This window comes from Apodemus sylvaticus, chromosome 23 (genome assembly GCF_947179515.1).
Source record: "Apodemus sylvaticus chromosome 23, mApoSyl1.1, whole genome shotgun sequence".
NCBI lineage: Eukaryota > Metazoa > Chordata > Mammalia > Rodentia > Muridae > Apodemus > Apodemus sylvaticus.
Genome location: NC_067494.1, coordinates 16,757,382 through 16,781,801, shown reverse-complemented (window position 1 = coordinate 16,781,801; position 24,420 = coordinate 16,757,382). Strand labels below are relative to the sequence as shown.

The 24,420-nt window shown below is 37.4% G+C and overlaps 1 long non-coding RNA gene and 1 pseudogene across 2 annotated transcripts; one reads left to right on the top strand and one right to left on the bottom strand.

Moving 5' to 3' along the window:
• The window catches only part of LOC127673527 (ensconsin-like), a 266,418-nt pseudogene that overhangs the window by 171,042 nt on the left and 70,956 nt on the right, over nt 1–24,420 (bottom strand).
• Nucleotides 1,649–11,882, top strand: LOC127674150 (uncharacterized). Of its 2 annotated transcripts, none has more exons than XR_007975287.1 (3): nt 1,649–1,665; nt 2,014–2,226; nt 11,534–11,882. It is a non-coding gene; the product is annotated as an uncharacterized LOC127674150 (long non-coding RNA). The 2 variants fall into 2 exon arrangements; XR_007975288.1 differs by having other exon boundaries at nt 1,661–1,675.

The following is a 24,420-nucleotide window of genomic DNA, read 5'->3' as shown; positions in this document are numbered from 1 at the left end:
TATACTGATAATAGATGTTATGTAGAGTTTAAAGGTATTGAGGGTGAGTGCATAGGAGAAGCTTGTACCAAGGGAGACTGAATGGCTCAAGGTCACTGTCATTGATGATAAATTTTCCTGACACCATCCATCTAAAAGATGTAATCTCTAGGTAGTAACCTGTGCATTGTGAATATTACAACATCCTGGTGAATCAAGAGCAAAAGCTACTTCCTGATGTGAATGAAGGCAGGGACAGTGCAGAAAAGGTGAATGAACTGGAGCCAGTGGAAGTACATACCAGGACAGTGCATTCAGCAACAGCAGAGGACATAGATGTAGAAAATGTTGGGCTGACCAAGAACCTTGAAGAGAGTCAGAGGGAAATCAGCTGTCTCACTAAAGAAATTTCTAGGAATTACTTTAAGATGCAAGAAGGTCTACAGAAACAGAAACAGCCCCACTGTGTGGAATGGAAGGACAGTGAGTATACCAAAGTAGTGAATCAGTGAGGTTGGACAACCAAGGAACAGGGCAAAGGCAGAAAGAAGAAAGAAATTCTCATGTTAGTAAAAGAGCAAATATTTAGAATGTAGCTTCGGATTATGCTGGTTAATAAAGATTTGTTTGTAGATTATCCTCCAAGATCTATGACATAGCCCCGAGTAGTTCCTTAAGTTTGCAGTACCAGATGTTATTTCCCTCTTGTTGAACAGGTCTTAAGTCTAACTTGAGAGCTGTTGGTTACCACCAAGGTGTGCATGCCATTCCTACCCACCTCAGGTCAGTGTGCTGTACTGGCCAAGGGAAGAAGATGGTCTCCTTTGCCTGCAGCAAGTTCTCCAGGGAGGACATGAGCAGTACAGCAGCTCAGAAGCCACAGATGCCTTTCCCCTTCCCACTGTATTTCTCAAGATCTTTATAAGCAAACCTTTTCCTTATGACTCAATCTTTTTAAAAGGAGTTAATTGTAATTTGATGGTTTCATTTCAATAAACATCTTATAATTCTCTGTAATTCTAAAGCATCTAGAAACTGAAGAAGAATTTAACCTTGAAGAAGCTTACCATTGCCTGAAAAAGCAAAAGAACAAAATGGACACTCTAAAAATGAGCCTCTCCCAGAAGGAAGCTGAGCTCTCCAGTATGCGGGAACAATTGCAGTTGACCACAGCTGAACTAGAGAGAAGGGTAAATGAAGGCCAGAAGCTGTGGGAGGGAACTGCTCACTTGAAGACTGGTTACACACTGAATTATGTTGGAACCTATTTTGTATTTTTCTGAGAGAGAGAATGGACCTATATTTGTTGTGCTGATAACTTATTTATCCTTGGTTGAAGGTTCAAGAACTCTGTGAGAAACAGGAACAACGTAATCTAAAAGGAACTAGTGAGGCTCAAGGGAGGAAGGATGAACTAGAGCAAGTAAGGGCACTTCCCATTGCCATGGACATAGCCCTACAGAATGCGGAGAGTGACAGGTTCTGCTTGAGTAAACAACCTGAAGAAAGTCAAGAGGAAATGAAACTTCTAATTAAGAAAAGAGAAGAGCTGAGAAACACAAAAGAGGCCCTTCATATAGAAAGGGAGCAGCAGGAGAGCATCAAGGAATTGGACACTAAGGTGAGTCTGTGGCTGTTGATGTTGGGTGCAGCGTGGAGCGAGATGGCTGGGGCGGCACCTCTTCGGTATGTGTGTGTGAGTACCTCACACATACGTACACATACACACACACACACAGACACACAACAATCGAAAATGAATTAAACTTTCTTAGCTGGAGAGATAGCTCAGTAATCCTCTTTAAAGGATGCTGGTTTGATTCTCATAACTTATGTTGCAGCTCACAGCTGTCTTACCTCTGATTCCAGAATACTTCCGTGGGCACCATTGTCCATGTGGTACATAGAGTAACATGTAGGCTAAAATCCCTTAACCTTAAAATAAAGCAATAATAAAAAAATAAGTGTAAAAAAAATCAAAAATCAAGGTTTCATTTAAAAGAGTCTGAACCCTAACCTGATTTCTGTCTTTAGGTTCAAGAACTTAAGACAAGTGAGCTTCAACTTCTTATGTTAAAAGAAGATGTAGGTGAAACCCAGGAGCAGCTCAAGGAGCAGGGAGATGGAGATAGAGAATTTAAACCTTGCTCACAAGACTCCTCAGAACCTCTCAAAGAAGAAAGTGATGACCTATCACGAATAAAGAAATAACTGCTTGAAGACAGCCTAAGGGAAGATGAGGATAAGGTGAGTGTGCTTTCTGTGTAGACAACACCGTGGAAGATGCGGGATCCATAGGTGCACTCCCTCTCACTCTGCATGTGTGGGCCTGTCTGTCTTTCTGTCTGTGTATCTGCCTCTTGTACCTACAATGTATAGAATAGGGAATTTGATCTCTTTTTACAGGTAGTGCTCCCAACTGCTGAGCCACATGGTTTCATCCAGCTCTGCAGCATCACTTTGTACATTTTATAATTCCACACATTTGGGTTAGCAGTATCAGTGCCAAGAGTTGACCTCACCAGTGTATTCTCTGATTGGGCTAGAACAGAAACTTGTTGAGAGTAGAGTGTTTTGTGGTGACCAAAATCTAGTAGCAAGTCAAACATCCTACTGCAGGGAAATGGGAATCATCCATCTGTTGGAATTCTTTTTTATTAATCATTTTATTTGTTTCCATTTCAAATGTTATGCCCCCTTTCTGTCTTCCTTCCATAACTTATTTATTTTACAGTTTATTTTTCTTTTTTTGTTTTTTGTTTTGTTTTGTTTTTCCATTTTTTGCATATCTTCTTCATTTACATTGCCAATGGTAAAACCTTTCCCTATTTTCCCCCTCCCAAAAGCCCACCTCCCCAACGATTCCCTACCCCTCCTCACACCCTCTGTTTCTATGTATATGCCCCTGTACCCGACACAGTCCCACCTCCCCCACAACATCTCTCCCCCCAATCTGTTTCCCTTTGTTGTGGCCTCTATTCAGCCTTTACCTCAGCAAAGACCACTCTGTACACTGATGCCCAAAAAGGCATTACTGTGCCACATTTTGGCTGGAACCATGTAAACCCCTTGATTGGTGGTTCAGTCCCTGGGTGTCTTGGGGTGTCTGGGTGTTCAAAGTCGCTGTTCTTCCCTTGTGGCTATATATACCTTCAGCTTTTCTGAACCACCCTCCAGATCCTCTGTTGGGGATCCCAGGCTCAGTCCAATAGTTGGTTGCTAGTTTCTGCCTCTGAATTTGTAAGGCTCTGGCAGAGTCCCTCTGGAGACAGCCATGGCATGCACCTCTTGGTACACGCTTCTCGTCCTGGTGTAGGGGTTTGCTGACTATTTATAGGATGAATTCCCAGGTAGGGCACTCATTGGGTGGACTTTACTTCAGACTCTGGACTACACATTGCTTCCCTTGTTGTTCCTGTGAGCATTTTGTACCCTTTCTCAGAGGAACGATAGCACTCTCACTTAAGTCCTTATTCTTTTTGTGAGCTATCTGTGCTGGGTGAATTGTAACTTGCTTATTTTGAGCTTTTGAACTAGGATCCACTTATTAGGAGTGCATACAATGTGCGTTCTTTTGTGACTGGGTTACTTCAATCAGGATGGCACTTTCTATTTCCATTCATTGCCTAAGAATATCATGAATTCATTGTTGTTAATAGCTGAATAGTACTCCATTGTGTATATATACCAGTTTCTATTGAGGGACATCTGGGTTCTTTCCAGCTTCGGGCTGTTATAAATAAGGTAGCTATGAACATAGTGGAGCATGTGTCTTTATTACATGTAGGAGCACTTTCTGGGTATATGCCCAGGAGTGGTATAACTGGGTTCACTGGTAGTACTGTGTCTAATTTTCTGAGAAATCAGAAAACTGTTTTCCAGAGTGGTTTTACCAGCTTGCAATACTACAAACAATGGAGAAGTGTTCTTCTTTCCCCAGATCCTCTCCAGCATCTGCTGTCCCCTGAGTTTTTTATCTTAGCCATTCTGAGTGGTGTAAGGTGGAATCTCAATGTTGTTTTGATTTGCATTTCCCTGATAACTAAGGATGCTGAACATTTCTTTAGATGTTTTAGAGCCATTTGCATTTCCTCAGTTGAGAATTCCTTGTTTAGCTCTGTATCCCATTTTTAATAGGGTTATTTAATTCTCTGGAGACTAACTTCTTGATTTTTTGGTATACATTGGATATTAGCCTTCTATCGGATGTAGGATTAGTAAAGATCTTTTCCCAATTTGTTGGTTGCTGTTTTGTCCTGTTGATAATGTCCTTTGCCTTACAGAAGCTTTACAGTTTTATGAGGTCCCATTTGTCAATTCTTATTCTTTGAGCATAAGCCATTGGTGTTGTGTTCAGAAACGTTTCCCCTGTGCCCATGTATTCATGGTTTGTCCCCACTTTCTCCTGTATAAGCTTCAGTGTGTCCGATTTGATGTGTAGATCTTTGACACACTTGGACTTGAGCTTTGTACAAGGATATAAGAATGGGTCGATTTGCATTTTTCTGCAGGCAGACCTCCAGTTGATCCTGCACCATTTGTTAAAAATGTCTTTTTCCACTGTTTTTTTTTTTTTTTTTTTTTTGCTACTTTTTCAAATGTCAAGCGACTGTACTTGTGTGGGTTTTTATCTGGGTCTTCAATTCTATTCCTTTCATCTTCCTCCCTGTCTGCATACCAACACCAAACAGTTTTTATCATTATAGCTCTGTAGTAGAGCTTGATTGAGGTCAGGGATGGTGATTCCCCCAGAATATCTTTTGTTGCGTAGAATAGTTTTTGCTATCCTGGGTTTTTTATTATTCCAGATGAATTTGAGAATTGCTCTTTTTAGATCTATGAAGAATTGGTTTGGAATTTTGGTGGGGTTTGCATTGAATATGTTGATTGCTTTTGTCAAGATGGCCATTTTTACTATATTGTTCCTGCCAATCCATGAACATGGGAGATTTTTCCATCTTCTGAGACTTTTCTCGATTTCTTTCTTCAGGGGCTTAAAGTTCTTATCATATAGACCCTTCACTTGCTTTGTCAGGGTCACACCTAGGTGAGAAATATTATTTGGTACTATTGTGAAGGGTGTCATTTCCCTAATTTCTTTCACCTCTTTTTTATCCTTTGAGTAGAGGAAAGCTACTGATTTGATTGAGTTAGTTTTATATCCAGCCAATTTGCTGAAATTGTTTATCAGCTGTAGGAGTTCTCTGATGGAAGTCTTGGGGTCGCTTAAGTATATTATCATATCATATGCCAATAGTGATAGTTTGATTTTTTCCTTTCCAATTTGTATTCCTTTGACCTCTTTGTTTGCTGCCTGATTGCTCTATCTAGGACTTCAAGTACTATATTGAATAGATCTATTTGTGGAGTATAAAATCCTGTAGTAGGAGCTGATGATTTTTTTTTTAATTTCCACAGTTTCTGTTTTTATGTCTACCTTTTCATTTCTGATTTTATTAATTTGGATATTCTTTCTGTGCCCCCTGGTTAGTTTGGCTAAGGGTTTATCTATCTTGTTGATTTTTTCATAGAACCATCTCCTTATTGTGTTGATACTTAGTATAGCTCTTTTTGTTTCTGCTTAGTTGATTTTGGCTCTAAGTTTTATTATTTCCTGTCATCAACTGAACTTGGGGATATTTGCTTCCTTTTGTTCTAGAGCCTTCAAGTGCACTGTCAAGCTGTTAGTGTAAGCTCTCTCCATTCTCGTTTTGGAGGCATACAGAGCTATAAGTTTTTCTCTTAGCACTGCTTTCATTGTGTCCCATAAATTTTGGTATGATGAGTCTTCATTTTCATTGTATTCTAAAAAGTCTTTAATTTCTTTATTTCTTCATTGACCAAGCTATCATTGAGTAGAGCATTGTTTAAAGTCAATGTATATGTGTGTTTTCCATTGCTTTTGTTTGAGCTTAAGACCAGCATTAGGCCGGGGTGATTTGATAAGATACATGGAATTATTTCAATACTTCTATATCTGTTGAGGACTGTTTTGTGACCAATTATATGGTCGATTTTGGAGAAGGTACCATGAGGTGCTGAGAAGAAGGTATATTCTCTTGCTTTAGGGTGGAATGTTCTATAAACATCTCTTAGATCCAGTTGGCCCATAACTCCAGTTAGTTTCACTGTATCTCTGCTTAGTTTCTGGTTCTATGACTGTCCATTTTTGACAGTGGGGTGTTGAAGTCTCCCACTATTATTGTGAGGGGTGCAATGTGTGATTTGAGCTTTGGTAAAGTTTCTTTTATGAATGTGGGTGCTCTTGCATTTGGATAAGAGATGTTCAGAATTGAGAGTTCATTTTGGTATACTTCCTTGAACCAGTATGAAGTGTCCCTCCTTATCTTTTTTGACAACTTTTGGATGAAAGTCAATTTTATCCAATATAAGAATGGCCATTCCAGCTTTTTTCTTGGGACCATTTGGTTGGAAAATTGTGTTCTATCCTTTGACTCTTAAATAGTGCCTGTCTTTTGTCACTGAGGTGGGTTTCTTGTATGCAGTAAAATGTTGGGTCCTGTTTACGTATCCAGTCCATTAGTCTATGTCTTTTTTATAGGAGAATTGAGACCATTGATGTTAAGAGATATTAAGGAAAATTTATTGTTGCTTGCTGTTATTTTCTTAGTTGAAGTTGACATTCTGGTTGTGTTGCTATGTTCTATTGGGTTTGATGAATGATTACCTTATTGATTTTTCTACAGTGTGGTTCCCTGTTCTGTATTGGTATTTTCTACCCATTATCCTTTGCAGAGCTGAATTTGTGAAAAGGTACTGTGTAAATTTGCTTTTGTCATGAAATGTCTTGTTTTCACCATCTATGGTAAGTGAAAGTTTTGCTGGGTATAGTAGTCTGGGCTGACATTTATGTTATCTTAGGGTCTGTATGATATCTGCCCAGGCTCTTCTGCTTTCATAATCTCTGGTGAGAAATCTGGTGTTAGTCTGATAGGTCTGCCTTTATATGTTACTTGACCTTTTCCTCTCACTGCTTTCAATATTTTTCTTTGTTTAGTGCATTTGGTGTTTTGATTATTATGTGACAGGAGAAGTTTCTGCTCTGGTCCAATCTGTTTGGAGTTCTGCAGGCTTTCTGTATGTTCATGGTCATCTCTTTCTTTAGTTTAGGGAAGTTTTCTTCTACAATTTTATTGAAGATATTTATTGGGCCTTTAAGATGTAAATCCTCAGCTGGGTGATGGTGGTGCACGCCTGTAATCCCAGGACTCTGGGAGGCAGAGGCAGGCGGATTTCTGAGTTCGAGGCCAGGACAGCCAGGGCTATACAGAGAAACCCTGTCTCAGGAAAAACAAAAACAAAAAAAATGTAAATCTTAACTTTCTTCTATTCCTATAATCTTTAGGTTTGGTCTTCTCATTGTGTCCTGAAGTTCTTGGCTGTTTTGTGTTACAAACTTTTTGCATTTTGCATTTTTTTTTGACTGTTGAGTCAATTATTTCTATGGAATTTTCAGCATCAGAGATTCTTTATTCTATCTCTTCTATTCTGTTGTTGATGCTTGCATCTATGACTCCTGAATTCTTTGCAAGGATTTCTATTTTCAGAGATGTCTCACTTTGTGATTTCTTTGTTGATTCCATTTCCAGGTTTAGATCCTGGATAGTTTTGTTCAGTTCCTTCACTTGTTTGTTTGTTTTTTCCTGAAATTCTTTAAGGAATTTTTGTGTTACCTCTTTAAGGGCTTCTACCTGTTGATCCATGTTCTCCAGTGATTCTCTTAGGGATATTTGTGATTCCTCTTTATGGGTTTCTGCATGTTGACCCATGTTCTCCTGTAATTCCCTATGGGATTTTTGTACTGCCTTTTTAAGGGCTTCAACCTGTTGACCCATATTCTCCCATATTTCTTTAAGAGATTTTTGTGTTTCCTCTTCAAGGGCTTTTACCTTTTGATCCATATTATCTTGTCTTTCTTTAAGGGATTTTTGTACTTCTACCTATTGACCCATGTTCTCTTGCATTTCTTTAAGGGAGTTATTTATGTCCTTCTTGAAGTATTCCATCAGCTATATGAGATGTGATTTCAAATCTGATTCTTGCTTTTTTGTTGTGATGGAGTATGCAGGATTTGCTGTAGTGGGAGAGCTGGGCTCTGATGGTGCCATTGTTGCCTTGGTTTCTAATGGTAATGATCTTGCGTTTGCCTTTGGCCATCTCGTTAGCTGGTCTTGCTGACACTATCTTCTCTCTCCTGCCAGCCTGTGTTTCTGTATTCCTGGGATTCTTTTCCTGTCCAATGCCCTGCAAACAGCTGATTCTCCAGGAAGTATCAGGCAATGGGATATCCCCTATGGCAGACTTAGCAAGGGTCGAATGCTCTGCTCCTGCCAATTCTCGATTGCCCTGCTCCTGTTGGTTCTATAAAGAGCATCAGGAAGTGGTGTCCTCTCTGTGCCAGATGTGGCACAGGTCTCCCACTTCTGTTGGAAAGGTTCGGTGACAGGGGAGGAAGGAGGAGTAGAAGGGGTGCAAGGCGATAGGTAAACTAACACCCTGCTGCTGTCAGTTTTCTAGAGAGCATCAGGAAGTGGTTTCCTCTCTATGCTAGGTGTGGTACAGGTCTCTCATCCCAACTGCAAGGGTCAGTGACAGTGGAGGGGGGAGAGGTAGAAGGGGCAGAAGGGGATAGGTGGAATACCCTGCTCCTGTTGGTTCTCTAGAAAGCACCAGGAAGTTGTGTCTTCTCTGTGCCAGATGTGGTGCAGATCTCCCTATTTTTCTCTTTAAGTTTAAAATCAATATTATAACTAATTAATAGTAAACTTATAATTATAATAAATATGTTATTTATAAGTATATCTTCCCTTCAATCTCACAAATATTATAAATTCTTCAAGTACACAAAAGGTGTACATGTATCAAAGTTGTATTACTTTTTTAACAACAAAAGCTTGCTAATAGCATAAGAATAATAAATCATTATATTTCTGCATAATAGAATTTTACGCAACTACTAAAATAAGTACAGGTCATTACCTACAGGCATGGTAAGTTGGCTAAAACTTTTTTATTGTATTCAAACTATATTTATACCAATCATAAGAAAGGTGGACATACAATTAAGTGAACATAGGTAAAATCTTTTTTGTTTGTTTTGTTTCTAATAGAGCTTATGGTCTTGTCATACAAACCAAAATAAGAACAGTTTTTGGACATTGGAGTTCATTATAATAAGGCTGTACTTCAATGTTTCTCACATCACCACAGATTTTACCTCCATAGTAGTTAAAGCTAAAAGCTGATATTTCTGCTGTGCAAAGGAATGAATTGTAAGCATGCTTATTTGGATACAGATTTCCCGTTATGGTCAAAGCTATTTGACTTGAGTGATTGTTATCATTCTCAGCCCACAGGGAACAGGTTACATTCATTTACGAAATGGTATGTGTTTTAAGACGTCCATGAAATCATTCATCAACTGTTTCCATCAATGATAGTCCTGCTTAGACGGTGACACAGACATTAGATGAGGGTAATATTCTGGTTCATTGGCTGTGTTGACTTTGACAAGCATTTGTCTCAGAAAAAGAGTAACTTATAAGGTCCTCTTCTTCAAAATTGATACAAAAGTTGTAAGTACCAAGCAAAAAAAAAATAATCTAACTCTGTTGTTCTCTTACAAGCCACTGCATAAATTAATTTTCTATGTTTCTTTTGGCTATATAAATAATATTGAAATATGTAAGCTGTTCTGAAAACCATAGTATAGTGTACAAACATCAAGTAAACAATCCTACTAATAGAGGGGCTGAGATAGGAGAAGCATGAATTCAAGACCATTATGTGGTACATAGCAAGACACTGTCCCATACAATCAAGCAGAAAGTATAAATGGATGGTACAATATTGGACATATTTCTCCAATTACATTATAGAGACCACTGGGTAACAGTCAATACATTTCTATTTATTTTTTATTGCAATCGATTAGGATATGTTAGTAATATTAATTTTCATATTAATGGATATTAAGGAAATGTGTTACTTTCTATTTTTGTTGTTAGATGTGGAATTATGTTTGTGTTGGTTGGTTGAAAGATTACTTTCTTGTATTAGTTTCCCTCCTTGTGTTGGCATTTTCCATCTATTATCATTTGGAGGGTTGGATTTGTGGACAGATATTGTGTAAATTTGGTTTTGTCATGGAATATCTTGCTTTCTCCATATATGGAAATTGAGAGTTTTGCTGGGTATAGTAGCCTGGGCTGACATTTGTGTTCTTTTAGGGTCTGTATGAAATCTTCCCAGGATCTTCTAGCTATCACCATCTCTAGTGAGAAGTCTGGTGTAATTCTAATAGGTCCGCTTTTATATGTTTCTTGATTTTTTTCCCTTACTGCTTTTAATAGTCTTTTCTTGTTCAGTGCACTTGGTTTTTTGATTATTATGTGCCAGGAGGAATTTCTTTTCTGGTCCAGCCTATTTGGAATTCTGTAGGCTTCTTGTATATTCATGAGCATCCCTCTGATTAGGTTTAGAACATTTTCTTCTATAATTTTGTTGAAGATGTTTACTGTCCCTTTTGGCTAGGAATCTTCACTTTCTTCTATACCTATTATCCTTAGGTTGGTCTTCTCATTGTGTCCTGGATTTCCTGGATGTTTTGGCTTAGGAGCTGTTTCCATTTACTTTCATTGTTGCATCAATGTTTTCTATGGTATCTTCTGCACCTGAGATGCTCTCTTCTTCAATCCCTTGTATTCTGTGAGTGATGTTTGCATCTATGGCTCCTAATTTCTTTCCTAAGTTTCCTAACCCCAGGGTTGTCTCACTTTGTGATTTCTTTATTGTTTTTTGTTCCATTTTTAGATCCTGGATGGTTTTATTCTTTTCCTTCGACTGTTTGTGTTTTCCTTTAATTCTTTAAGAGATTTTTTGTGTTTCCTCTTTAAAGACTTCTCCCTGTTTAACTGTGTTATCCTGTATTTCTTCAAGGGCATTATTTATGTCCTTCTTAAAGTCCTCTATCAGCATCATTAGCAGTGACTTTTAAATCAGAGCCTTGCTTTTCCAGTGTGCTGGTATAACCAGTACTTACTATGGTGTAAGAATTTGGTTCTGATGATGAAAAATAATCTTGGTTTCTGTTGCTTATATTCTTACGCTTGCCTCCTGCCAAACAAGTCCACATCCCCTTGTCCTACCTATCATCTTTTCTCCCCTGACTTTGGTTGGTGGGCTATAAAGAGGTGTCAAATATTTGAGAACCCTTATTAAAAGTAGGTTTTTAAAAATGACAAGATACTGTACTTTTCCTGCCCAGAATTCCCACTCCTACCCCAGTATCTTACCAGTCCTCATCCATGCAGCTTCATAAGACTGTCTGTCTTTTCTTACTAATTCAGAAAAGCCTGACATCTCCTTTCTTCTTTCTTTCACATTTGTCAATTATACTTTCCTGTAACAGTTTGGGTTTACCTTATTTGTTGTCCCCACAATAGGGCTGCTTCTTGCCCATGTGTCTGACCTCCATGTCAGCTTAAGCATCAGATGCATTTTTATTTTAATAATCTTCTCCATCTTCATGCAGACTCCTCGGAGACTGACAGAATGCCTACCCTGCCGTTTATTGTGACCTCCCCCAGCCCTCTGTTCTCAAGAATATCAGTCAGCAACCTGATCCGCCCACCTTCTGAAGAGCAAGAAGAACAAGTTTCCAGCCTTCAGAGGAGGGACTTGACCTGCCTTTGTATCTTGGGAGAGAGGGATTAAAGATGGAGAGCTGAACCAGAAGCCATGTTTTTGTCTCTCTCCATGTGTTTTCTCTTGCCACCCATCCCTATACCCATCTCTCCTTCCAGGGAACCCACCGTTAGAATGTAGCAGCTGGTCTCTACAGTTTTTTCTTTTAAACTCTGATAAAATTACTCTTAAGCTTCTACTTGTGGTCAGCCTTCAATTCTTTTATTAATGAGACTAAGAATTCCAAGATCGAAGCCTGGTTTCCCCTGTATCCAATGAGAGAGAGAGGAGGACGGGAGGGGGAAAAAGAAGGGTATGAAGGAAGAAAAATCCTATAAAATATTTATTTTAATATTTTACTGTGCTTTGGGAGTAGAAGGCAAATACCTAGGAATAGACTGGCTTGTTCATAAGGTCAGGAAAGTCTGACCTTAACATAGGATTGATGAACTGTAGACTCACATTATAACATCATTTCACAGTGTCTGGTTGACTCTCTATACCAGAAGGAGTAGCCTAGCTCAAGTATATACTTGTAAACATAGTGGGAGATGATGGGCAATGTCCAGCCAAGCTCTTAGATTTCACAATCATATCTGAAAACAAAATGATAGTCATGCTGGAGAGGAAGAAGAGCATAAAAAGTTTAGAGAGAGCCCCCTGACCCCCAAAATGCTGCATCTTCCTGGACATCCAAGGGGAAGCAAAGCAACTGTCTGATCCTGCTGCTTGGGGAGATGTTGGGCATGGAGCCCAGCTTCAACAGCTATTCTCCTGATAACTCCTGCCAGAGCTTGAAACACCCAGAAGAAAACCAGGGAATAGAGGCTGTGCAGAACTTACCCTGAAAATATTGAATTGCTCAAGTCTACAGATAAGTTTCTCATGAAAGAAAGCTCTAGGATTGGAATTGTCTCTTGGATTTCCTGGATGTTTGGGAGAGGGAGATTTTTATGTTTTGAATTTTCATTGACAGTTGTGTCAATATCATCGAAGATATCTTCAACACCTGAGATTCTCTCTTCTACCTCTTGTATACTGTTAGTGATGCTTACATCTGTAATTCTTGAAGTCTTTTCTGTAGGCCGCCAGCAGCCACATACGATCCGGATTACCTGGAAGAGAATTCTGAGGTTAATGGGAAGGGGGCGAAAGAGACATGAGTCAAGAGGACAGTTGCCCATAGAGACCGACTTTACAATCATTAAGCCAATATTTATAACCTTAGGAAAAAACCACCCTGCCCCCCAAATGGCTGAGAGTTCATAGATCTCCTTCTCAGCAAGTTGTCTGCTTCAGTCACCCAGTTTTCTGTTGGTCTCCAGGTGGAGCTGTGCTAAGGCGAAATCGGCTGTATTGTTATCTTGAATAGGCCTGAGATAAAGCCTGAGGAAGGGTAGAGGTTGTATGCCAGGAATGCTGCAGCTTGAATAGGCCTGAGATAACCCCTGAGGAAGGGTGGAGGTTGCCAGCCAGGAAGGTCACAGCTAAATGCTGTGGGGGGAAGGGACAATTCCCCCTTAATTATTAATTTTTAACAACTCAGTGGATATAAGTATATTCATCCAATGGATGATGGGCTTTCACCAGTGAGTGAAAGCAGAGGTCCAACCCCCTTAAACGTTAAGGACATCTTTTTCGGGAGGGGGGGGGGATAGACTGCCTTAATAATTTAAGGACAGTCTCTCAATGTCAACCCCCATGCAACTTCCTGTCTTCCTGTTTCTCTCACAGGAATAATGAGAGGATAGATGTGAATGAAACCTGTATAGTTTATACAGCATTGTGGACAAAATCTGGGACTATGGAAATATTCTAAGCATCCACACCACAAATATGTGCCGTTCCAGGCCATTCAATGAACAGAGAGCCTTGAGAGAACTTTTCAAGGGAATTTTGTGAACCTCATAAATTATGAGATTCCTATATGGTGAATGGCTGCTGCTGAGGAAATATTAACAGTCTCATATATTTGCAGTCTCCTGTAGATTGTAAAGCCACTCATTTCCAGGACAGTGATGATCACATCAAGCCAAAAGAATGCAATTATATACATGAGTCAGGATAATAGAATGGCCTGTGAAGCACGGATTTTAAATTACCATTTTTATGTTGAATCCATCAGTGATATCTATGATGTTAACACATTTTAAAGTTAACCTATTAATTTTTATTATAAGTGATAACAGAAACAAAGATGAATTTTTCATCTCATTTCTAAAATTCACTACTACTTTAAGAGTGCAGAAATAATTATGATAGCAATAAAAGCTTACTTCATTTATTTTCATATTAAAAGCTAGCTTCTTAAATAATCATATATTTGTATTTTATTTAAGAACTTTAATTCTTATTTCAACCCTACAAAATCTTCATCTAAATTTTTGTACATATATTTTGGTACATAGTTTAAAATAAAAATATAATTTAAATCATTATAACTAAATGTTATATGTATCACTTATTTGCATTTATTAATATATGCTGATTTCATTACATTTGTATAAAATATTTCAAATCAATTATCCATAGGTTTATCTATTTATTTAATGGTTTTGAGATTTTTGTGGAATGGAAAACAGAACTTATTATTTATTAAGTTTTTTGGGTTAGCTCCTTTTCCTTTTCTACTACCAAATACCTGACTAGAAGCAAATGTAAGAAGGAAGCAATTATATTGGTTTGTGGTTTGAAGATACAGGCTGCAATAATAGAAAACAAAAATCCAGATAACTATCCGCTGAGACCCAGGCATCCATTCAGCCACTTCAAGAAGCAGAGAAAGGGCAGGAAGTAGCTGCACACTCTAACAATCAGCCCTGCTCCACACTGATCTTTCTGTGGGCTACGTGTTTTGAACATTCCTTTCAACAAGTTGTACAAACTAGCAGAGATGGATTTCAAAATATAAGACCTACCTTGTGATGCAAGCTTGCACTAGTGCAGAGAGCAGGGTTATTGTTTGAAGGGGATACTTGGAAATGGAATTGCAGATGTCAAGCAAGCGACGTGGAAAATAGGCACACAGATAATTAAAAAAAAAATGTTCCTCATAAACATTTCTCTAAAAGTGCAATATTTTCAAAAAAATATTCTGAGAGATCAAGATATCTGTGTCATAACAAGACTGTGTTGTACATTCTTAGGGTATTTTCCTATCTTGGATTGTGTCACACAATTTTGGAAAATAACTGAGCTGGAGATGAGACTTAGAAACAGAAATGTGAAGTGTTAATAGATTGGATAAGTGCTGGAAAATATCATCCTAAGTGAGGTAACCCAATTACAAAAGAACACACATGATATGCACTCACAGATAAGTAGAGCCCAGAAGCTCAGAATACCCAAGAAACAATTCACATGTCAAATGATGCCCAAAAATAAGGAAGGAGAGGCCACTAGTTCTGGAAAGGCTAAATGCATCAGAGTAGGGGAATACCAGGACAGGGAAGCAGGAGGGGGTTGATTAGAGGACAGCTGGAGGGAAGAGGGCTTATGGCACTTTCAGTGAAGGGGGATCCTGAAAAGAGGAAATCATTTGAAATATAAATAAAGAATATATTTAATGAAAAATTAAAAATGCAGTAAGTAAATAACTGCACTACCCACCAATCTCCAATGTTTCCCTGTCTGCTGTTCACTTGAAATACCTCCCTCCACAAGGCCTTTGCTCCTGTAGTGATGTCTGCACTGTGGTGAGCAGTTCCTCTGTAGGCTCCCTCAACTCAAACAGAAGAGTTCTGAGCATTATTGGGGTAGTATTAAAAATGCTAACAAAGACACACCAGTCATTATTTTAGTCATTGTGATTATGTTATTATAACAATCTGTTATGTTTTTAAAAATTGAAGTAAAACTAAGTACTCTATAATTATATCCTATAAGTAATTACACTGTATCTTAATATGTTAGAATATTTAGCTCTACTAGAACCAGTTGAATTACTTTGGTCCCTGTTTATTTTTTATGTTTCCATGTTTCTGTATTGTATAATTGATTAGAGAGCTTAGAGGAGTGTTGTATGCATTTTAAAAGGAGCAAGTGAATGAGATTCATCTCATATAAAATTTGAATGTGTTTTGAATTAGGTATCCATGACCATTGGCTTTTAAATGCCTTACATAAAATTAATGTAAATGGAATAGGAAGTTTACTATTTAAAAACAAACTTTTTATTCATGAAAACATTATTCATGGGCATTGTTATTATCCACCAAAATATTCCATTTTATTCCTTATACAGCTCACCCAGTTTTAAAATATAATTGTGACAATCAGTTCCAGGTAGCTAGTACAGGACAAAATTATTCCCTTAAAGCCAATTTACATCATGGTACCAATCCACAAATATAATAATATTAAAAACACTATCTTTCATCTTGTATCTTCATTATCTCAAGGAGAGTCTATTCTATGAACAAAATTCCAAACTTAGCCACAAAAAAATAACGAAATCTAAATAGAAATCTCTTTGCTCTTTAAGATAAAACAATTTTCTTAAGACACTTCTTCCAATTATTTTGTAAGATTAATAGATGCTGATTTAGGGTATAAATAAAAATTTCTATAAAACATAGGATATTTTGGCTTAACCTCATTTTAATTTAAGCAAAGAATATTAATTTTCTCTTATGCCAAAAAGTACCTGCTAGCCAAAACATAAATCTGAATAGTAAACTCTTAACCAATGCAAATACTAAGAACTTTTGTTTCACTTGATAAATAATATAAATGTGATGGCTAATGTAGTCTCTAATAGAAATAAAGCAAATAATGTGACACATATAAGGTTATGTGTAAATACTTAATTCTTAGATTATAATGTAAATCCATAATATAAATATAAATCTTGAACAGTTGAAAGAATAGGATCTTTTCCAGATGTTGTATGTTTCAATTCGAACAGCATAACCAAATTCATAAAGTAAATTGCACAATAAGTTTCAGCTCCATTCTCCACCTCTAACTCTATCAGGCTCTTTCTTGATTATTTTTTGTTTTTAATTGCACCTTTGTTTTAGTGTAACAGAGGTCCTTTTAATAAAGAAAGACAATCTATGTATAAGAGGAAGAAGGGCATGATGCAATCAGTGGGTGAGTATACCAGAAAAGCTTTAGATGTCTCTTTGGAAACATTCGTAATGGAATGTATTTCCTCCTTTATATGAGAAGAGGGAAATCAGAAATATATGATCACTAGGCTTAGAAATAGACATTTCCAGTAAGATCTGAGACTTGACACTTAAAATTGGGAGAGCTACGAAAAAGTCAGTTTTGTAACATTTATATAATCAGGTTATTATGCCTCAAGGCTATAAAATAAGAATGAATTTATTTTTAGAAATTTTATCTGAAATAAGTTGAATCATATGCAAAATGGGACCCTACTCACTTTGATTAAGACTATGATTCACGATACGAGCTTCTTCATCTACTCTCTTCACTTTTATTGGTTAGCTTATTATATACAACTCATGGTGCCTGATATCTTCAGGCACCAACTGACCAAGACATACACTAAAGACAAAATCAAGATATGCATAGGGCAATAGGCATATACCAAGGGAACAATTAACTTGAATACAAGTTAGTGAAAAAAATTACCAACAAGTTCTATGATCCAGGCCTGATATAGGATGTAATGTTAAGGATAATTTTCATTTCTCAGGGCTTTATTCCAGTTTGAAGAGGCTAGCATGAGTTGTCTACATTTACCAGAATAAACTCATACAGCAGATAGCTAGCACCACCTTAGTCCATCAAAAAACATTTGGAGTGGCCAACAGAGGGACTAATTGTCGCTGATCAACATCAGCTGGAAGGTGGATAATGAAACCAGGATGAAACAAATAATCCAGATTGAGTACTTGTACGCAGGCAAAACAATAATCTTAATTTTCATTGCATTAGGTAGTGGGGCTGGAGTCACCTGCTGCATCTTGTCCACAGGACTTAGAGGCATGATGATTCCACTGGACAACACTGTGTTGATATACAGGTCCTTGAAGTTATCCATATTAATCTTAGTGATAGAATTGAAGACAATCCCAAACATGCCTCAGGACTCTATGCCCAGGAAGGAGGGCTGAAATGGTACGTCTGGACACCCACATCTCTCAATGATAATGATGATGATGATAATGATGATGATGATGATGATGATGATGATGATGATGATGACGATGAGTTGTCCATCAGGCAGAACTTGCATGTATTGCCCAAGTAAGAGGATGCAACTCTAGCCATCTTTTGTTAATATTTTAGGACAACGTAGCACACATTGCCCCTCATCCGACACACAAGTCCCTCAGCAGCAATGGTGATAAAGCTGTAGCCCTGATCATGCAGGGTTTTCTCGATGTGGTCTGTCAGGTCCTGGTCAGTCAAATGTAGACAACAATGGAAGTACATATTCATTATAAATGAGCAATGTATGTATGATTATGTGCATTTAGTCAATGGTAATATCAGTCTTGTCCCAGATAAATACAAGGATAGGTATGTCAGGTTGGCCACATTCATGACTGGAGTACTGAAAGTTTCAAACATTATCTGAGTCATCATTCCTTGCTTGCCTTGGGGCTTATGGAGACCATAGTCAAAAGCACTAGGTGTTACTCAGAGGCCATAAACAGTTCAGTGTAGAAGTGATGGGACCATATTTTCTCCATGTTGTTGTACCAGTTAGTGACAATGCCATACTCAATTGGGTACTTCAGAGTGAGGATATACCTCTTGTCCTGGTCTTCGTCACCCATGTAAGAGTTCTTATGATTCATGCACACCATGATGTCCTGGAATTGGAGTAGTATAACTGTGGAAGGAAGTTATATATGGCCCCAAAGGCATCTTAACAGCAAGTCATGCCTGAACCATGGTCAATAAAAGTCAGGTTGTTTCTACCTCCTTTATGAGCCTAAAAGGATAGTGAACCAATGCAGCTAAAAGACATACAGGGGAAAATAGTGGTGGAAAGTGAGTAATTGTTTTCTACCTTTTCTTAAAACATATCATTGTATCATTAAACAGTCAATGTTGGCTGTCATTCTGTGTGTCTTTTTCACATTTTAAATCTCCTTTCTTTTGCAGTGCATTGTTGTCCTTCATATCACAAATCAGTGTATTTGTTGGTAATATTGAATTTGAGTTTATTTTATTGTGAGAAAATTACATAGGTTAAAATGTATTTGTTGCTTTGTGAATGAATTTACTCATGGTAGGGTTCATATGTGACCAAAAAAAGAATAAACAATGTTTAATTTTTTTCTCAGTGAAAAGAAACATGATGTGGCCATTAAAAAGAGCAGATAAGAGCAGATATATGAAAATAGTTGGGCTAAAAATCCCAAGAAAAAATACTTTTTTGGTTTTTCAAAATAGGGATTCTCTGTGTAGCTCTGGCTGTCCTGGAAATCACTCTGTAGACCAAGCTGGCCTCGAACTCAGAAATCCACTGCCTCTGCCTCCCAAGTGTTGAGATTAAAGGCATGCACCATCATGCCTGGTGTAACATTTTTCTTAAAACAGGCCATACTATGTATCCCTGATTGGCCTCAGGATTGCTATTTAAAGACTGTCGATGAACTAACAGATATCCTCTTACCTCTAACTGTATACTGTTTATGTGATATATAATTGATATATCACATAACTACTGGCATTAAAATGCATCTCAAATAGGTTATATTTGAGATGTGATAAGATGAAATCATATCTGTGGATGAAACAGAGAGGAAACAAGGATAGAAAGAGGGGAGAAGGAGAGACACAAACAGAGAAACACACACACACACACACAGAGAGAGAGAGAGAGAGAGAGAGAGAGAGAGAGAGAGAGAGAGAGAGAGAGAAAGCAAACATAAAAACAAAGAAAATCAAGGTGAGAGTGATTAAGAGGAAATCAGTCAGGAAAAATACTAAATAAGTGTTGCCAGGTGATGCTGGAAAGCTTTAAGCATGATGAGAACCACAAAAAAAGAGTAACTGTTCTTCAAAAAGTAATCAAGAATGACCTTTATATTAAAAGGCCAGTGAGAAGAGTGGCACTCAACAATTTAAAAAAATACATACATACATACATACATACATACACACTTTCATACATACATACATACATACATACATACATACAAATAAAATAAACAAGGAAAGAAAATAAAAGCAGTGGCTTGGTTTCCCAATAAAGCAAGTTTTCCCAAGGACAGGGAAAAGTATTGCTTTGTCATTCTTTTTCCTAGTATAAAAGCAAGGGAAAGACAGATTAGGTATTAGATTTGGTATTTGAAGGATGCTGAATGGAAGTGCACTTTATCTAGGTTATTAAGGACAGTTGAGCACTCTTGAGGGACATTAGAAGTAGAGATGTCAAGTATAGAAATTATTCTCAAGAATCTTGTTTCTAGGTCTAGGAAAATGATGAAAGATCAGAAAGCTGAATTCACATACACACCGTGCTAATGGTTGCATTTGCTCAGAGCTTAGATCTGTTCAAATTAATTCCATTTCCTTTTTGTGTTCTTCTGCTTGACCTTCCTCTATGGTCATATGGCCTTTGCAAAATGGACAAAGAGCAGTACATAAGAAAGGGGAAAAAATCAAACGAAACAAAGACACCCAGAGTCACTTCTAATCCATCCATTAGAATTTGATCATGATAATGTCAATTCAAAATGAAGCAAATATTCCATACATTAATTTGCATGAATGTAAAATAAAACCAAATGAAGAACCATTAGTGATACCGAGTAAGAATATGTTAGGGATGTATGACATGCCTGTGAAGAAGTTCTGAGACCCTCAGATTTTGATCATCTTACACTGAAATGGGTTCAGCAAAGATGGCTATTTTATATTTGTTGATAATAATTAGTTTTATTACTATGAGAAAATGTTATGTCTAAAAGCAATTTATTCTGCAGAAGTCTTATGTTGGCTTTTGGATCTAGATCCAGAGTCCATCAAGCCCTGCAGACATGGTATAGTGGTGGAAAGAGAGATATTGCAAAGATTCAATTTTATCATAATACAGGAAGCAGAATGCGAGAGCAGGAGCCAAGTGAAGCTTGAAACTCTTAATGCCCACCTCAGTCTCTGAAGGAAGTGCTTCCCTTAGCAAGGATATACCTAGCAAATATTCTATTGCCTATTTATCAAAACCAGTGACTGTGGAGCAAGGGTTTAAATACATGAGCCTATGAGGAATATTTCTCTTCAAAAGGAAACAGTGTTCTCATATTTTTAATTTTTTAAATTGCTTTCTTTATCCATAATCAGTTGTGCATGTATACATTACATTTATATATGTATATGTATTTATCTGTATATGGAATATATATGTATATATACATTTATTTTTTTATAATATTGATGACTAAACCTATTTAAGTTCCTTAATTTGTAAACTTCCGACAAATTTTGTTGAATCAAATTAACAGAGATGGTAATAGATTAAGGTTCGTATAGGGCTATCTCAGTATATCTCTTGCTGACATTTAATTGAAAAGTGTTGAAATGTGTTGAGACTTTGTGAACTGATAGATGACTAAGAAGGTTTAATAGCTATGAAAGAGAGTGATTATCCCCGCGGCCATATTCGCTGCCTGCCAGGGCAGAAGAGCTTCACTAGGTACTGTATCACCCCGAGCTTTAGATCTCCGCCAGCAGTCTGCCTGCTCTCAGGGACTGAGCACATAGGAGGTTCATCTGCTGGACTTCTGGGCGTGGGGCCTGTGTCCTGCCTGGAGACCAGTACAGGGAGAGTATCCCCGCTGCCACATTCGCTGCCGGCAGGAGCAGAAGAGCTTCGAGAGATGGTTTCAGTGCAGAATTCTATCAGACCTTCAAAGAAGACTTAACACCAATACTCTTCAAACTATTCCACCAAATAGAAACAGAAGGAATACTACCCAACTCCTTCTACAAAGCCACAATTATGCTGATACCAAAACCACACAAAGATCTAACTAAGAAAGAAAATTTCAGGCCAATTTCCTTTAAGAATATCAATGCAAAATTACTCAATAAAATTCTTGCCCACTGAATCCAAGAACACATCCAAATGATCATCCACTAGGATCAAGTAGGCTTCATCCCAGGGATGCAGAGATGGTTCAATATAAGGAAATCCATCAATGCAATCCACTACATAAACAAACTCAAAGAGAAAAACCACATGATCATTTCATTAGATGTTGAGAAGGCATTTGACAAAATTCAGCATCCTTTCATGCTAAAAGTCTGGGAAAAGACAGGAATTCAAGGCTCATATCTAAACATAGTAAAAGCAATATAAAGCAAACTGGTAGCCAACATCAAACTAAATGGAGAGAAACTTGAAGCAATTCCACTAAAATCAGGGACTAGACGAGTCTTCCCCCTCTCTCCATATCTTTTTAATATAGTTCTTTAAGTCCTAGCTAGAGCAATTAGACAACATAAGGAGGTCAAAGGGATACAAATTGGAAAGGAAGAAATGAAACTATCACTATTTGCAGATGATATGATATTTTTCTTAAGTGACCCAAAATACTCCTCTAGAGAATTCCTACAGCTGATAAACAACTTCAGCAAAGTGGCTGGCTACAAAATCAACTCAAACAAATCAGTAGCCTTTATATACTCAAAGGATAAGCAAACTGAGAAAGAAAATAGGGAAATGACACCCTGTACAATAGCTACAAACAGCATAAAGTATCTTGGGGTGACTCTAGCCTAACAAGTGAAAGACCTATATGACAAGAACTTCAGATCTCTGAAGAAGGAAATCGAAGAAGATCTCAGAAAATGGAAAAATCTTCCTTGCACATGGATTGGCAGGATTAATATAGTTAAAATGGCCATATTGCCAAAAGCAATCTACAGATGCAATGCTATTCCCATAAAAATCCCAACCCAGTTCTTCATAGAGGTAGAAAGAGCAATGCTCAAATTCATCTGGAATAGCAAAAATCCCGGGATAGCTAAAACTACTGTCAACTGTAAAAGAACTTCAGGGGGATTCAGTATCCCAGACCTCAAACTTTACTACAGAGCAATAGTGATTAAAACTGCATGATATTGGTACAATGTCAGGCAAGCGGATCAATAGAATAGGATTGAAGACCCAGAAATGAACCCACACACCTATGGTCACTTGATCTTCGACAAAGGAGCTGAACGAATCCAGTGGAAAAGAGATAGGCTTTTCAACAGATGGTGCTGGTTCAATTGGAGGTCAGCATGCAGAAGAATGCGAATCGATCCATTCTTATCTCCTTGTACTAAGCTCAACTCCAAATGGATCAAGGACCTCCACATAAATCCTGACACACTGAAACTAATAGAAAAAAAAAAAAAAACCTGGGGAAGACCCTTGAGGACATGGGCACAGGGGAAAAGATCCTGAATAGAACACCAATAGCTTATGCCCTAAGATCAAGAATTGACAAATGGGACCTCATAAAACGACAAAGTTTCTGTAAGGCAAAGGACACTGTCAAAAGAACAAAATGTCAACCAACAGATTGGGAAAGGATCTTCAACAACCCTAAATATGACAGAGGTCTAATATCTAATATATACAGAGAACTCAAGAAGGTAGAACCTAGAGAACCAAATAACTCCATTAAAAAGTGGGGTACCGAACTAAACAAAGATTTTTCACATGAAGAACTTTGGAGGGCTAAGAAACACCTTAAGAAATGTTCAACATCATTAATCATTAGGGAAATGCAAATCAAAACAACCATGAGATTTCTTTTCTTTTCTTTTCTTTTCTTTTCTTTTCTTTTCTTTTCTTTTCTTTACTTTTCTTTTCTTTTCTTTTCTTTCCTTTTCCTTTCTTTTCTTATCCTTTCTTTTCTTTTTTCTTTTCATTTCTTTCCTTTCTTTCTTTTTTCTTTCATTCCTTCCTTCTTTATCTTTCTTTTTTCTTTCACTCTTTTGCTATTATTAGTCTTTCTTCTTTTGTTTTTAAATTTGTTTTTATATCCCTACGTGTCTTCTGCACCTACACATGCACTGTAGTAGCATGCAACCCTTATCTGGAATCAGGAATTTTGGACCACTTATTTTGGCCTTATGCTTCCAGAATAGGGAGTTCAATAAACTTTTCCTGTATATAAGATATTATCCATCCACAAATACATTGTTATAGTAAAAAAAAAAAATACTAAAATATAGCTAAGATAAATTTCAGGCATTTCTCTCAACATATAGAGAGAAATTTCCATTAATTTAAAATTTATTGTTTTACTGTATTTTCTAATTTAGGTATATGAATGCAATAATCTGGAATCAAGAAGACTATAGGCTTATATTTTTCAAAACCAACATTTTAAAAATATTTTTATTTTCTATATTCTTTGTTTACATTCCAAATGATTTCCCCTCTCCCAGATCCCCCTTCCGCATATGTCAAATAAACCTTCTTCTCTCCACCCATTCTCCAATCACCTGTCTCCTTTTTCTCTGTCCTTATACTCCTCTCCAATGCTACATCAATCATTTCCAGGATCAGGACCCTCTCCATACTTCTTCATGGGAGTCGTTTGTCATGCTAATTGTGCCTTGGGTATTCAGAGCTTCTGGGCTAATTAATATTCACTTATCAGAGATTACATTCCTTGTGTATTCTTTTGTGATTGGGTTGCCTCCCTTAGGATGATATTTTCCAGATCAAACAATTTGCCTAAAAATTTTGTGAATTCATTGTTTCCAATTGCTGAATAGTATTCCATTGTGTAAATATACCACATT